Raw genomic sequence first — 15116 nt, 5'->3', positions numbered from 1 at the left:
GAATTAAAGGGCACCCACTGAAGTTAACAGAAGACAGTTTAAAACTAGCAAAAGAAAGTATTTTTATGCCGCTTATAGTTAATTTGTGACATTCATTACCACAAGAGGTGGTAGAGACAGATAGCATAACCAGTTTGAAATGGGGACTAGACAAATTCATGGATGCTAGAATCCATTAATAGCTCTTAAACTGAACAGTCAGGGATATTTCCTCTGACATCTCTAAGACAAGGGTGGTGGATGCTGAGGAAGGTATGTCAGGGGATAGATCACTCTAGATATATCCTGTTCAATGCTTTCCTTCTAAAGCATCCACTCCTGCCACTGTTGGAGGCAAGCCTATTTTCTGTGCAAAAGACTTGTGGGCCTAGGTGCACCAAAAGAATGACAAGTCTCCCTGAGTCAGGAAGGCCACCAGAAGCAAAATAACTGATTCCAGATGCCTGTTGGAGACAGGCCTATTTCTTGTACCAAGGGAATCATGGGCCTAGGTCCACCAAGAAAAGTATAAGTTTCTCTCAATTAGAGTGGCCACTGGGAGCACAACAACTAATTACCGGGGACAAAAATGAAAAAAAAAAACCAGGGATGGGAGTGATAGCTGTAGACCTATTGGAGACAGGACTTTTATTTGCTTCCTAAAATAAGGAGTTAGATGGTTGTTTTAAAGTAGTTTCTGAAAGTGTGTATACAAAGATCAGCAAGGAACTTACTCCTGGGCACCTGTGGAGGTGGGGCAGGGAGCATGGGGTTGTCACACCTCTGTCAGAATGAAAATTGGAGCTGTAGCAGCATCCCACAGCTGCTTGGTATCATTAAACACTATCCTCACTACACATGTGCTTGACAGCGGCAGCCAGGCCTCTCAAGTGATCACAGCCAGCTTAGGTTCAAAATGTGTTATGAAGCCTGTAGCCTTGTCAAGCTAAGAGAGTTTTAGTAAAGGAAATAGAAGTAGATTGTATAGCCCATGTTGTGTCTATTTCTCCTGGATCTGTTCTTCAGCCATTAAATGTTTGTGTGCATTGACTGTAGTAAGACGAGGTTCTTTGGGTGAATCTGATATCTTTTATTAGACCACCTTAAACAGTTGGGGAAAAAAATTTCTTAGCAAGCTTGTGGGTTTAAAACCCCTTTGTCAGGCTGAGGAAGCCTCTACAGTCGGTGTGTGCTCTTCTTGGTGGTAACACTTTTGTAAAGTGAGCCCTAACTGAAAAGAATGAAATTGGGGTGCAGAGTTTTCAGCTGAGAGTCATACTTCATTGCTGCTTTGCTGTTCTATCTGCCAAACCATGACACCTTGTATCCTCCAAATGGCAGCTCTACAGAGATTATGTTGTAGTTATTAATGAAGCAAGTTCCAGCCTGGAGAGCAGCCACCACTCTGTGAGCCTGCTGGATATCCCTAGTGAGGACACCAACTGCAAACCCAAATGAGTTGTTATTAGCTCTCTCCACAGTGTTCTCCTTAGTGTCAAATGGCAGGATGGACATTATAAGTCCAAAGAGCTCTTTCATACATTGTGTCATCTCTCCAATTACCTAGAACAGAGGGTTTCATGTAGTAGCCATTTTTCAGCTTGAGCTCCCCACCACATAGCACTTTTGACTTCTGCTCCTTCACCTGCTTAATTACCCCCTAGACTTGCTCCAAGTGGGGCTGGCTAAGGACATTCTTGTGTCCTCCAGAAGCAGGTCTCCAATTTGATCTTCTGGGTATGTTTCACCACTTCCTTTGTGAAGGCATCCAGGATCTTCCTCACAAACACTTGAGTGTCCTTGCTGCAAAACACACCCTGGGTGAGGAAGCTGGCCATCAGAGCTTCTTTTTCCAAGATTCAATCAGAGAAGATGATGAGGGGGGATTTGCCCCCCTCCTCCCCCAGCTCCAGTGTGCCTGGTTTGATCCCTTTGGCTGACATCTCCATGATCTTGATGCCTGTTGGCACACTCTCAGCGAAAGAGACCTTGGCCACATCTAGGCGATGGTACAGAAACAGGTCACTGGCAGCTTCAGCTTGCACCACATTGAACAGTCCTTTGGGTACACCAGGCTTGGTGAAGATCTCTGCTAACATCATCACCTCATGGGGGTGAGAGGGAAAGGCTTGTAGATCATGGCATTACTGCATGCCAAGACTAGGAAAGATATCCAACAGGAAATCTGGAAGAGGTGGTTCCAGACTTTATCCCAATTCATACCCCGAATGACTTTCTTCTTATATAAGCAAAAGATCTCCCAGGAAGCTGGACATGCTGACTTGCTAGAGCCCCTGCTACCTCTGCATAATACTCCAGGCACTGCCAAGTTATATCAGTGTGCACTCTGGCTTCAAAGATGAATCTCCCATTGTTGATGGTTTCCATTTTAACAATTTCATCCCTCCATTCCCAGATAATCCTAGCTGCCTCCAGCAGGACTCTGCTCCATTCCATGCCTAATTTCTGACTTCATATTTTAAAATCAGCTTTTGCACTGCACAGCCAAATCTACCTCTTTCTTCCCAAAGCAGAGAAATTTACCCATCACACAACCTGTGGCCAGCTTGTGCACTTCCTCATTGTGGCTGCCATTGGTGGGCTGCACCCAGGCCCCTGCATGGTAGTTGAGCAGCTATTACAGGTGAAGGCAGGATACTAGACTAGATAAAACTTTGGTCTGATCTAGCACAGCATTTCTTATGTTCTTATGTTTTAATATTAATTTTAGTGATAGTAGAATTATGATCAGCAGAGAATGCATGGGAAGATATCACCCTAAATCAGTGAGGAAGAGAGAAAACTCAGGAAAGAAAATGAATGACAATTGAAGGAACTATTTTCTACCAAAAGAATGATGGTAAAGAAGCTGAAAACAACAAGAATACAACAATAGTTGTTGTTTTTTCTTAATTGAGAACAAAAAGAGAGAGTATTGTATGAAAAGTTAACTGTAATTGTAGCTGAGTGACTAACAGTGAATAGAATACAAATTGGGGGAACTGCTGATTTTTTTTTTTAAGACAAATGAATTAAAATAAACATCCATCTAGGAGTTAGTGGAAATAATAGATGCACTTACACTAAGAAGTTGTTCTCAGGCTGTACTTTTCAGGTACTTTCTTATTTCATTTTTAAATACAACGTGATCCCTACTTTGCCACATGCAGTTGCAACACACACAGCTTTTTCTAATGAAAAACCCAGTAAGGAGTACAATTTTTAGTTTTATGATGTTTTATGAAGTGCTGGTGCCGCTGCACCGTGAATAAAAAGTAGGCTCAATTATCATTGACAGATTAGCTTATTATGCAGATAAAAGAGATAAAAGATTAGCTTAATAAGGAACAGTTATAATGGAAAAAGACTGCAACTTCATTAAGCAGAACAACTGTGGAAGTGGCAGATAGACATTGCTGTAACTACTGCCTGAAACCCCTTAAGTTACATCATTCTCAGTGCATGTTCAGATGACTTGAGTAGCTCTTTCCAAATGTGTTTTATTCTGAAGATTACAGCCACCTTTTTACAGTCACTCAGGGTATTCCTTCTCTACTAATGTGGATGGAACCCTCCCCCCCATTTCTTTTCCCTAGTAATACTCAGTGTAATGCTGTCAGCTTACCAAATTGTTGGTGCAAGGAACAGCTGATATAGAATTGTGTCTCCTCCTGCTTTTAAGTATTGGCAATGATGGAAAACAACAGATTCATGTCTGTCTCTGTAATGTGCCCTGCCAAAATTCAGAGTTAAACCACAGACTGGTCTCCACTCCTCCAAAGCACTGGTGGACATCAATCCTGCAAATGAAGTGCCTAATCCAAGTTGCTGACTTCACTTGTCTGCCAGATCCATTACCAGAATTGGGACTCTCCCATCTCCTATAGGGATGTACATATCCACATATATACACTGGCTGTGCACTGGAATTATTACTCTTATGAAAGTGTTAGAATAATTCTCATGGCAAGCTTAATTTTATTAAAAGAATACTAATGTAATCATAGTTTCTCAGATTTTTGAGGTTTACTCAGTGACATGACAAAATATAAAATTTAAGAAAGTGCATCTTAAAACTCCTCCAAAGCATTATCATTACAACCGAAGGGTGAATAATAAATCTGAATGAAGAGGTAAAAAAAAAAAAGTAAAAACAATACAGTGACACTAAATCCTTTTCTTTAAGGTACAAATTGCCAATCTGGCACAACTGCCACCCTGAGCTCCTATGTTTAACAATGAGCTTAATCCAAAAAATAGCTGTCTTTGACAGATGGGCTATCAGTTCTCAAATGTAGTAGCCCACTAAATTTATCCTCAGGCATCTTTTGACCCATTACCAAGTGCAAGCATGGTGATGAAAGCATATTTGTTGGAAAGATGTTTGCTGAAGTCATTTTATGAGCTTTCATTAAGCCTCATTCAGCTGAAATACTGTAAGCTTATTTAAGGTATTGATAAAGAAGAAATCCTTCTGAGGACAGATGATTTCATGTGTATTAAAAAAATTATTACTATGAAAGGTGGAACTTTCCTGGCTAAACCCAGTGTCTTTTATGAGTCCAATGCTCAGCTAAGCTCAAGGACTGTTCAGCCCACTGACTGAAATCCTTATCTTATTCTATTATTTCTGGGACTGGGATTTCTGGGAAGACAAACCAAAAAAAATCCTTGATGGGAAAAGTGATCTCTCTACTGCCTAATTCAGCAGCAGAACACCTCTAAAGCCTCAGTGCTGCAGATGCTTCGAGTGCCTGAGGTAGTAACATGTAGTAATCACTTCAGGTACTTTGTGAGAATCTATAAAGAAGAAAATAGCACCATGTGCTAAATCCTTCCTTTATCCTGGTAGTGGAGACAATCAGGACAGAATTCAGTTTTGAAGTTTGCTTTGCAGATCACATTTAAAGGAAATAAGTAGAATGTGCACAGAGGTCTTGTTTTGACTACTATTACCATAAAAATATTAATCTTGTCTTTTTGATATGGCTCATTCAGACAACTTGTCCTCTAAAAACATTTCTCTGCACAGTAAATATAAAAATCATTCTACGAAACTTATGGACTTTCTAATTTTCCACAATTATGGCTGATACTCATTTTACAGGTATCAATAGTTGTACTTGACTCAATATAATCACGTAAATTTAAAGGCTGACAAGTGTTTCTTTCTGAGTATGTCAAATTAATTAGTTATTCAAAGTGTGTGAGTTTGCAGTAGATAGTCTGATTCCTAGGATTAATCAATTCATCATGACTGGTTAAAGGAACAATTTGAAGACAAAAATACAGCTTTAAAATTCTATAAATACTTTATTAAACTTCTAACAATGTGTATAGCTAGGTTTTAGGGTTCCTAGCTTCAGCTGGCTACATAGCTCATTAATATTAGTGTAGTGGGTCTGGGCATGTAGTTTCATGTCTACACAGAACTTCTAGTCATAATTCACAGTTGAAGGCAAGTTTACCAGTGATGGGAGCAGTAGTAGCTGTGGAGTAGATCTCTTACAGGTAGTACTCCTTAACCTGTGTAGGAGAAGGATTTATTTCCAAACTTAAATGGATTTCTTTAGAACAAGCGCAATTAGTCATATTCCACTGCCAGTAAGACTTGCACACTTCTAGAAACTGTAAGCTGAAGTCATAAACCCAGACAGAAATAAAGTGTAGAGCAGAGAAAGAGCATGCAAGAAACCATATTAAAACATCAACCCCATTACTTCAAGGTGTGTAGTTGGATTGTGTTCATACAATGGTAGTGTGTTTAATAGCACTGTAATCCCCAAAAGTCTGTTCTGCTTTTTAAGGAGGTAGCAATTTGCTTTTGTAGCATGGTAAAAAAGTGATTGAGGACTATGGCTGGAAACTAAAGCAGTGATATAGATGTAGCACTGTAGTAAAGAATTTATGTTGCTCTCCAGTACTTTACCTTATACTACTAACTGTTACTATGCATGGACCCCATATAAATATATAAGCACTTGTCTCAGCCTCTGTGATTTTGTCTTGGCTTCCTGGATCTCAGTACTTTCATTTTTTGTGATATTTTTATACTCCCATTTCCTAGAGTCAAGTAGTTATATGAGGCTCTGACCTTTCATCTTTAAAGTAAGTTTCTATCCTTCGTGGTTGCAGAGAAAATCTTCACATATGTGAAATCTAAATGCCCAGAAGACCCATCCAAGAAACTGGAGGGCAAATAAAGAGAAACTAGTATTTATTGTTTTTAAAATCTTGTAGTTTTAAGTAAGTATCAATATTAATGTTTTTATACTTCTAAAATGTCATAAATTCTAATTCCTGAGTTTAGAAATGCTACAGTCTCTATTGCACTGTGCCTTCCATGATACCTCCACATTTCCTAGTCTTTTCTGAGAGAGCTACCATTTGTCTTGTTTAGTCACTTATTCAGGAAAACTGTAACTAACATAACCAGAGGCAGCTGTGATTGTAATTAACATTATAAAGGATCACAGATTTGCTCAAAGTTCAGTCTAGGTAATGCCACTTAGAGGATTAATTCCAGGAACAGACATAGGTCAGCTTTTAGGATACATATTTTAAATGTGAAGAACATGCAAATATGAATGGTCTTTCATATGAAACAAACATTCCCACAAATAGGAGCATTTCCAGTGTGTGTGTGTATGTGTGTACATGTGCTTCCAGTGTGGTGATCACAGCACTACCCCTCAAGAAACCTGCAAATGGAAATAAAACTATTTTTTCCCACAAACTGTAATTACTTTAATTACACAATAATTATATAAATAATGCACTTGAATGTAGGTTTCAGTTTTTCTTTGTTTTCTAAATATTATCATCTTCCTATGTTTTCAGATGTGTAAACAGGAAACATTTAAGTTTAGATGAAGAGCAGGTGAACTGCCTCTGATACAAGGAAAGACAATCAAAAGATGATTAGGCTATTGAAAACTGTCTAACTATGTGATAATTTTTAAGTGAGCAGGTGTACTTAGTCATTATAACTTTAAAATGGAAAATGCATTTGAATTAACTACTGAAAACTCTACATGAACAGGTCTGATCTAACATAGACAAAAAAGCCAGAAAGTTCTGTACCGAGGCTCAAATTCAATTACTTGTTCCGTGTTGTTAGCTAGAATGAAATACAGATGAAAAACAGAATATGAATGCTCATTGTTCCTAATAGGGATGGGCTAAAGGTTCTCCACCTCAGCATTTTGTTTGATTACTCGTACAAATCTTTGTTTGGTACCATCTCAGTGCCTCTTGGACCAGGGAAAAATAATCGTCACTTCCCCTAATTACCACACACACTGCCTCTTTCACCATGTCACTATAGTTTTCTTTAGGGGATCATGTTCATGTAAAGACCAGATTGTTACTGTGTCTAAGGGCATGTGGACAAATCCAAGATAGATTCAAGCTAGCTAGCTTAGGTATCAGAAACAGCTTAGTACAGGATGTTATACAGAATAATTAACTACTTCTCAGGGAAGTTCTGCAGCCTGATCTGAGCTCTAGGCTTCTTCGGCTATACTGGTACTAGTCCCCACATTATCAGTGGATCAGAATTTCTCTTTGTAGTTCTACCAGTACAAGGTGGTTATATTACATACTTACAGTATTACTACTCCCCTTAGAGAAGGTTCATTCTAAAGAATCAGAATATTATACCGATTAGGCTTTGCAGAACACTTGAAGAAAAGTGAGATTCAAGTTGTTTGGCTGGGTGTTTTTAATAACTTAGTTTAAGCGTTGTGTGTGTAACTGGGTGAATTTTGTGGGTAAAGAGTAGGACTACATGTCAAAATCTGAGTTTCATTTATTGTTCTGCAATAGATTTCCCTTTAAACTTGAGCAGATCATTTAATTATTCTTTTTTAGCCAAAAAGAAAGATGAAGGCAGATGGAAGACCCCAGGCATCCACTCTATGGTCACACAGAAGTAACTAAATGACTTAAAGCATGAAAGTTTTGTGACCCATGTTGTGCTGTTGGACACGATGGCTGATGGCATGACTGAGGTTATGGAAGGAAAGATTACATGAAGTTAGGTGCACTGAAATGGACCTGGAATCCCAGAAGTACCTTCCCAGAGAGGTTGATCTAGACTGGCCAATAGAGCTCCAAATCTAAATTGAATCAGGAAACCAATTAGAAGGTCTGAATCAATTAGAAACTCTCCAAATTGATTTGGAAAAGATTTGGAGAGATTTGGCAATTCAGGCAGTCCCTGCTCACTGCACCAGGGAGCTGGACCCAGACTCCATGTTGGTAAGTAGGGGGCGGGGGAGGAGGGAGAGGACAGGGGGGGGACCCCTGCCAGGCCTCATCCCCTGCCTGCTCTCCCAGCCCCCCTGAGCACCCCTGACCCCTGCCCACTCTCTCAACCCCTTCATGGCTGCCCCACCTGCATCAGCTCCCGGCCCTTTAAAAAAAATAAAGCCCCCACTCACCAGCTGCTGCAGCAGCCTCTGGGCTTCTGGAGGCTCATGGCAGAGCTCCCCATGCAGTGTGGAGCAGTGGGGTGCAGCGGGGCTTGCCCCCCCACACACATGGCAGCACCCGATGAGTCAGGGCTTTTATTTATTTATTTATTTTTAAAGAGGTGGGAGCTAGGGTGGGTGGTGAAGCCATGGGGGGTGGGGCTGGGAGAGTGAGCAGGAGTTGGGGGGCTCATAGCAGATCCCCCCACACAGCATGGGGCAGCAGGGGACAGTGGGGATTGCCCCCCCACCCCGCACCTGGCAGCAGCCAGTAAGTGCAGGCTTTTTTTTAAAGAGCCAGGAACTGGGAGAGCGGGTGGGGCAGCCATTCAGAATGAGCAAGGGATGGGGCCAATTTGGAGATTCGGCCGATTTGATTGCAGCCAAATCTCAGGATCAGATTTGGCTAAATCAATTCGAGACACTGATTTGAATCACTGTCCCTCGAATCAGCCGAATCTGAATCTGAAGTGAATACTAGCTGCTTTGCACAGGCCTACTAGCCAACATGGCGAAGCCTGAATCATCTGCGCATGCAAACTGGAAAATCAATTGCCTGACCAATCTGGTTTTGTTTTATGACAGTGTCACAAAACGCTTAGATGCAGGAGTAGAGGTGGAGATCGTTTTCTTGGATTTTAGCAAGGCCTTTGATACAGTATCTCATCCCATTCTTATAAATAAATCAAGAGGCTGTGATATAGATGTTTACATGGTCCAGTGGGTGGCAAATTGGCTTAGCAGTCCCACCCAGAGAGTGGTAGTAGAAGGGTTGGTATCAGCCTGGAAGGGTATGGGTAGTGGGATCCCACAGGGTTCAGTCCTTGGACCTGTACTCTTCAATATCTTCATCAGTGACTTGGAAGTGGGTGTGAAGTGTACTCTGTCCAAGTTTTCAGATGATACTAAATTATGGGGTTAGGTGCACACTCCGGAGGGTAGGGAATGATTGCAGGCAGACCTGGACAGGTTAGAAAAGTGAGCAGTACACAATAGGATGCAGTACAACAAAGACAAGTGCAGAGTACTGCACCTACGGTACAAAAATATCCAGCACGCTTACTGGCTGGGAAGTGATCCTCTTGGCAGCACAGAAGCGGAAAGGGATCTTGGAGTCATAGTGGACTCCAAGATTAACATAAATTGTCAGTGTGATGAAATCATCAGAAAAGCTAACTGCACTTTATCATGCATCAGCAGATGCATGACAAATAGACCCAAGGAGGTGATACTTCCCCTCTATGTGGCATTGGTCAGACCGCAGTTGGAGTACTGTGTCCAGTTTTGGATGCCATACTTCAAGAAGGATGTTGATAGACTCGAGAGGGTCCAGAGGAGGGCCACTTATTTGGTTAGGGGCTTACAGGACAAACCCTATGAGGAGAGACTGAGGGACCTGGACCTCTTCAGCCTCCGCAAGACAAGGCTGAGATGTGATCTTGTGGCTGCCTACAAATTCATTAGGGAGACACAGCAAGGGATTGGAGATGCTCTATTCACCAGGGTGCCTCTTGGGGTAATAAGGAACAGTGGTCACAAACTAACAGCAGATTTAGGCTAGATACCAGGAAAAACTTCTTCATGGTAAGGTTGGCCAAAATTTGGAATGGGCTTCCAAGCGAGGTGGTGCTCTCCCCTACCTTGGGGGTCTTTAAGAGAAGGCTGCTATCCAGCATCTGGCTCCTATCCATGCATCTGGCTGGGGTCATCTGACCCCAGCACTCATTCCTGCCTAGGCAGGGGGTCAGACTTGATGAACTGTTGAGGTCCCTTCTGACCCTAGCATCTATGAATCAAAATGAAGATGATCAAATGGGGTTACTCTAATCACATGAATATACCGTGAGTGCAGTAAAGTGCAGGCCATGGTTGGCCTGGTCATTTGTTGACTCCACCATTTGTTGGGGAGACCTGTATGAAGGAGGACCTCATTGTGGCACAGTGGCACCTTTAATTTAACTTTTTTCACCATACCCCCCCCTCCCCACCACTGAGTAGTGGAGATGCAAAAAACATGGAATTAATTGCATCTCAGCCTCTCAGCAGCAGGGGCAGGGGGTCATGATGAAATGAGTGAGGTTAAAGGTACAGCTATGCTGCAAACCTCTGCTGAGATTTAGGTAGGTCCCTATTTATGGGTGAAAAGCCTGTAGAAAATAGTGGCAGAGTGATCAAAGGGTCTTGAATTTTTTTCAGAAGCAGAAGCCAAGTCTAACTCTTGGTTTGTAACAAAGATTGCCCCATCCAACCCAACCCAGTCATTTAAACTGGAAAATCAAAGGTGCCAGGGTTTTGATGCTAGACACACAGTCCCATTGTTGGTTACTGAAGTTGGCATGCCTTAACTGCAATAGCCTACTGGACTGCTAGTCTCAGGCAGATTTGTGGCCTTGACATATAAGTCATATGTAGTGCCTAACACACTGACAAGCTGCTGGTATGTAAAGCTAAGCCATGAAGTCTATATCTAGACGTGTCAGTAAATAATTGGCCTTATCTACTGTTTCTGAGCTCCCTGAAGCTCTCTGAATTTATTTTATTTTATTGATAGACTTTTCTGTTGTGTTCATCACCATAGTAACTGAGGATGTTCCTCGTGAACATTAACAAAGTTGTCCTGGTCTCACCCTTCCCAAGAGGAGAAATATTATTATTATTACCCCTATTTTAAAAGAGGAAGCACTGAGTTACAAGGAGGCTAAAACATTTTCAGAATTGATTCCTAATTTTCATTCCTTCAAGGTTTTGATACCCAACTTTTGAACCTGTCATTAAGAGGTATTGATCATCATCTAATCTATGAGAGGTGGAAAGGTTGAGACTTCTGAAACCCAAGGTGTTGTTACAACTTTCACTCTAAGCTGCACAAATTTTGATGTGTGTTAGTGATAGCTCTGGTTTGGAGCAGTCACGCTTCAGGCCAACAGGGGCCTGGAGGACTGAAAGGTAAGAATCCCCTCCCCCATTCTGGTCTTTCCCCCTGCACCCTGGAGTTCCCCCAGTTTTCTCCCATCCCTGGGCTCCCCCCTTGCCCCTTAGGGCTCCCCCCGCTCCCCGTCTTCTGTCTCTCTCTGCCCCTGGAGAATTACTTGTGGCTGCCTACACTGCCTGTCCCAGAGGAGCAGGCAGGGGAGTGTTAATTTGCCTGCCTGGCCACCACTGCTGCCAGGCTACTGGTCTTCTGGCCCAGACAGTAGCAGCAGTGACTGTAGCCAGGCAGTAAGTAATCCTTACCTGCCTGCTCCCCTGGGACAGGCAATGCAGGCAGCCACAAATAAACAGTGGTGGGGGGCAGGGGCAGTGAGTGGGGATCTATGGTGTTGGGAAGGATGGGGGCAGGAAGTGTACCCAGTCTGGGAAAACAGGGGAGAGGGGCAGGTGGGATAGTTACACTAAGGTATAGCTTAGAATGGCTGCACCTTAGTGTATCATGAACTGGATAACATGGACCAGAGATAATCCTGCCCTGAAGTGGTGTAACTTTGAGCTGCATAACAAGTACTTAAAACTAGTTTCAGGTATTGATATGTGAACCATTCAAGGGTTAAGAGCTACAAGAGCTGCCCAAAATTACCATGTAATGAGGCCCTGCAGCCAGTGGCCTATGGGTGGGGGGTGGTGGTAGGGGGCCATGGCCCCTGGGCGCTGGTCTTGGAGGGGAGGGCACACCGGCTAGAGAGGCTGGGGCACCTCCCATGGCCAACAGGTTGTGGGTTTGTTTTTCGGACAGAAATTGCAGCTGCCGCCCCTCCCCCCATGGCTGGTGTGCCGTGCTGCTAATTCCTCCACAGAAGTGCCATGGGGCAAGAGGTGGGGCCCTGCACAGGCTGATTTGCCTCGGGACCCACACCCTGCTCAGATCATCCTGGCGGGGTGGGGGTTGGTGCTGTAAATGCAGGCATTGGTCTCTAGGCGCTGGAGACCCACAGGACACCACTGCCTCTAGCTCTTGCAGCAAGATCTACAAACAGACTTAGGTGTCTTACCATTATCTGACTATCACTTTCAGTGCCTAAGTCCTAAAATATGGATCCTAAAATATGGATCCTTAAAACCTCAGGTGCTCCCTAATTTTGGGTTACTTAGAGTCCACCAGTACCTTAGCTGCCTAAATGTCCACTGCTGTATGAGTCAAAGCAGTTGTATCAGAATAACACGAGTTACATTTGCTCAGCAGTTGTGGAAGTAAAGCTACTTATTTAGATGCCTAAACATGGATGTTCATGCCTAACAAGAACTGAAATGCACTAGCAAATATAGGAAAGACAGAGACAGCTCCGTTAATGTTTTTCAGCTATAGGTCACACAAAGCTATAGGTCAAATGCCTTTAATGAAAGTAAATGTAAGTTCATGAAGTACAGTCCTTGCAATAGAATCTTTTATTGTAATCATTATATATTCTTGTTTTAAACTTTGGGTATGTATTGCATGTAAGACACAAGCCTAGAGATCAGAGCTATTTATACTCATTGCTCTCCCTATTGTCATTAGCCTGTAAGAACATATAGATTTTCCTGATAGCTTTGTTTTTATATATAAGATATATTTTGACTGATATATTTAATAATAAGTATGTTATATATATTTAATTTATTTCTATGTGAAACTGGAATAATTGTGCTCTTCTCTTACTCTGTGCTCAAAACCTAGTTGGCTTTTTATTTTTATTTTGGACTTCTTGGATAGCTTCATTGCAGTTGGCTTCATGTTTCCTATGAGTCCTTCCATTGTTTAAATTCCGTAGAGATATTTGCTGATTATTCAACCAGATTATATCTTCAGCATTGTGATCTGACAAACATGTAGCACCACAGAAATTACTTCAAAAAAAGGAAAAAATTAAAACTCAAATTCCAAGCTATGAAGTATGGCACAGTCGCAGGTAAGAATTTAAACTGGCAAATAATTCATTTCAGTTTCTGTGGTCTGTTTTATTAGCAGTTCTCTGAACACTTGCAGGCTGCATTCTGCTTGGTTACACCAGTGCAAATTTGGAAAACTTCACAGAAGTCAGGATTTGATACCGCAGCAATAGGTGTTCTGATGTATGTCACTAGAACTGACAGCAGATTTTGAACCATTGTTTTTATTTTCAATACACACAAATACTTTCACTGTGAACAGACCCAAATACATTTCAACAAGTATAAGGCTACTGTAGTGTCTTGTGTCAGATGTGCTGTTGCAGGCATCCTCTTTCTTGTTCCGATTAAGGCTAGCTATAATCAGACTATTTTCGCAGATTTAGATATTTCCTGCTTTGGGAAGTAAGGAACTATATGCTTTTTCTTCACATGGACATGTAATACAGAAATGTATAAGAGGACATTCAATGACCTTTGTTTTTTGTTTTTTGGGGGTTTTTTAAATTCAGATACCTGTCTGCCAAAGGCACTGATTGGTATTGTGTGAGGTAAGTAGAATAAAATAATTAAATGTCTGTCATGAAAGATAGATAACAGAAGGTAAAACAACAGCTATAAGAACATGCATTTGCACTGTGTTCTTTCTATTGTTCTACATCCACAACACCATAGACTGCAGTACATACTGCTGGTGGAACAGGATACAAACAGGAAGAAAGCAGGAATAACAGAAGGCAAATTCTCTTCTAATTGCTTGCTCTTGATCTCCCTGCTGTGCTTTCTGCAAGGTGGTGACTTGAAAGCAATCCTGGCGCCATTATCGCAGAGCAGTAATTTCATAATGACAGAAATAGAAGCAAGAGAAGGTTCTTTTATTTCTTAATAAGACTTTTTAGACTTCATTGGCCAGATCCTGATCTTAGTTACACAATGCAAATCTAGAGTAATTTTGCAGATTTCAATGGAATTACCTCAGGCATACATTGCACAATAGCATACTGTAGGATCTGACTACAAATCCTATGGCCTTCTTTACTCAGAGTAACTGTTGTTTATTGAAAGATTATTTTATTCAGTTTATTTTTGATGCTTTGTAAAAACAACACCTAGCTTTTGAAGAAAAAAAAATTCTGAATATATTTTTCAGAGAAAAAGAATGCTTTATTTGGTATTCACATAATGGTGACTCCACTGTAACATGTCAATAGGGGAAGATCCTGTCCTGAGCTCAGGACTGGACTAGATGACTTTGTGAGGTCTCTTCCAGCTGTACTTTCCTATGATCCTGTGATGTTATGCTTATATGTTTCTTTAAGGGAACCAACTGTAAATACAGCTTTGCATTTTGAACCCTCCCCTCCTTAAAATAAGATGCATTTTAGTAAAAATAATTATTTCAGTGAGCCGTGGCTCTGGCAAATCTGGCACGTGGGATTAAAACACTGATTCTCAATTGATACCATTTCAGCACAACAAAAAGTTCTAATATCCCCATATTGTACCACCATTTGTTGGCAGTTCATCTACTAATTGACACTGGGTCATCATTTCAAGTATAGTCAAGTCATCCCTTTAATTACAACATCAAAAAAAAAGCAGTACATTTGCATGACACTAGAGAATCTAGTGGAAATTTTGATACTGTCCCCTAAATCCCAGTGTTTAAAATGTCTAGGCATCAAAATTCAGAGTCAGGAAGTATCCCCCTGTTTGGACATATCATACTTTTTCATTGTTGTTGCAGCTTTGTGACTATGACCCCTCTCATTAAAAATGGAGCATTTTCTTTTCCATTCC

The 15116-nt window shown here is 41.5% G+C and overlaps 1 pseudogene; it reads right to left on the bottom strand.

Annotated features, from left to right (window-relative positions):
* Window positions 1-1206: 1206 nt before the first annotated feature.
* The window catches only part of LOC102387081, a 73808-nt pseudogene continuing 59898 nt past the window's right edge, over window positions 1207-15116 (bottom strand).

This window comes from Alligator sinensis, unplaced genomic scaffold (assembly GCF_000455745.1).
Source record: "Alligator sinensis unplaced genomic scaffold, ASM45574v1 scaffold860_1, whole genome shotgun sequence".
Classification (NCBI taxonomy): domain Eukaryota; kingdom Metazoa; phylum Chordata; order Crocodylia; family Alligatoridae; genus Alligator; species Alligator sinensis.
This window is presented reverse-complemented; position numbering and strand designations above follow the sequence as displayed.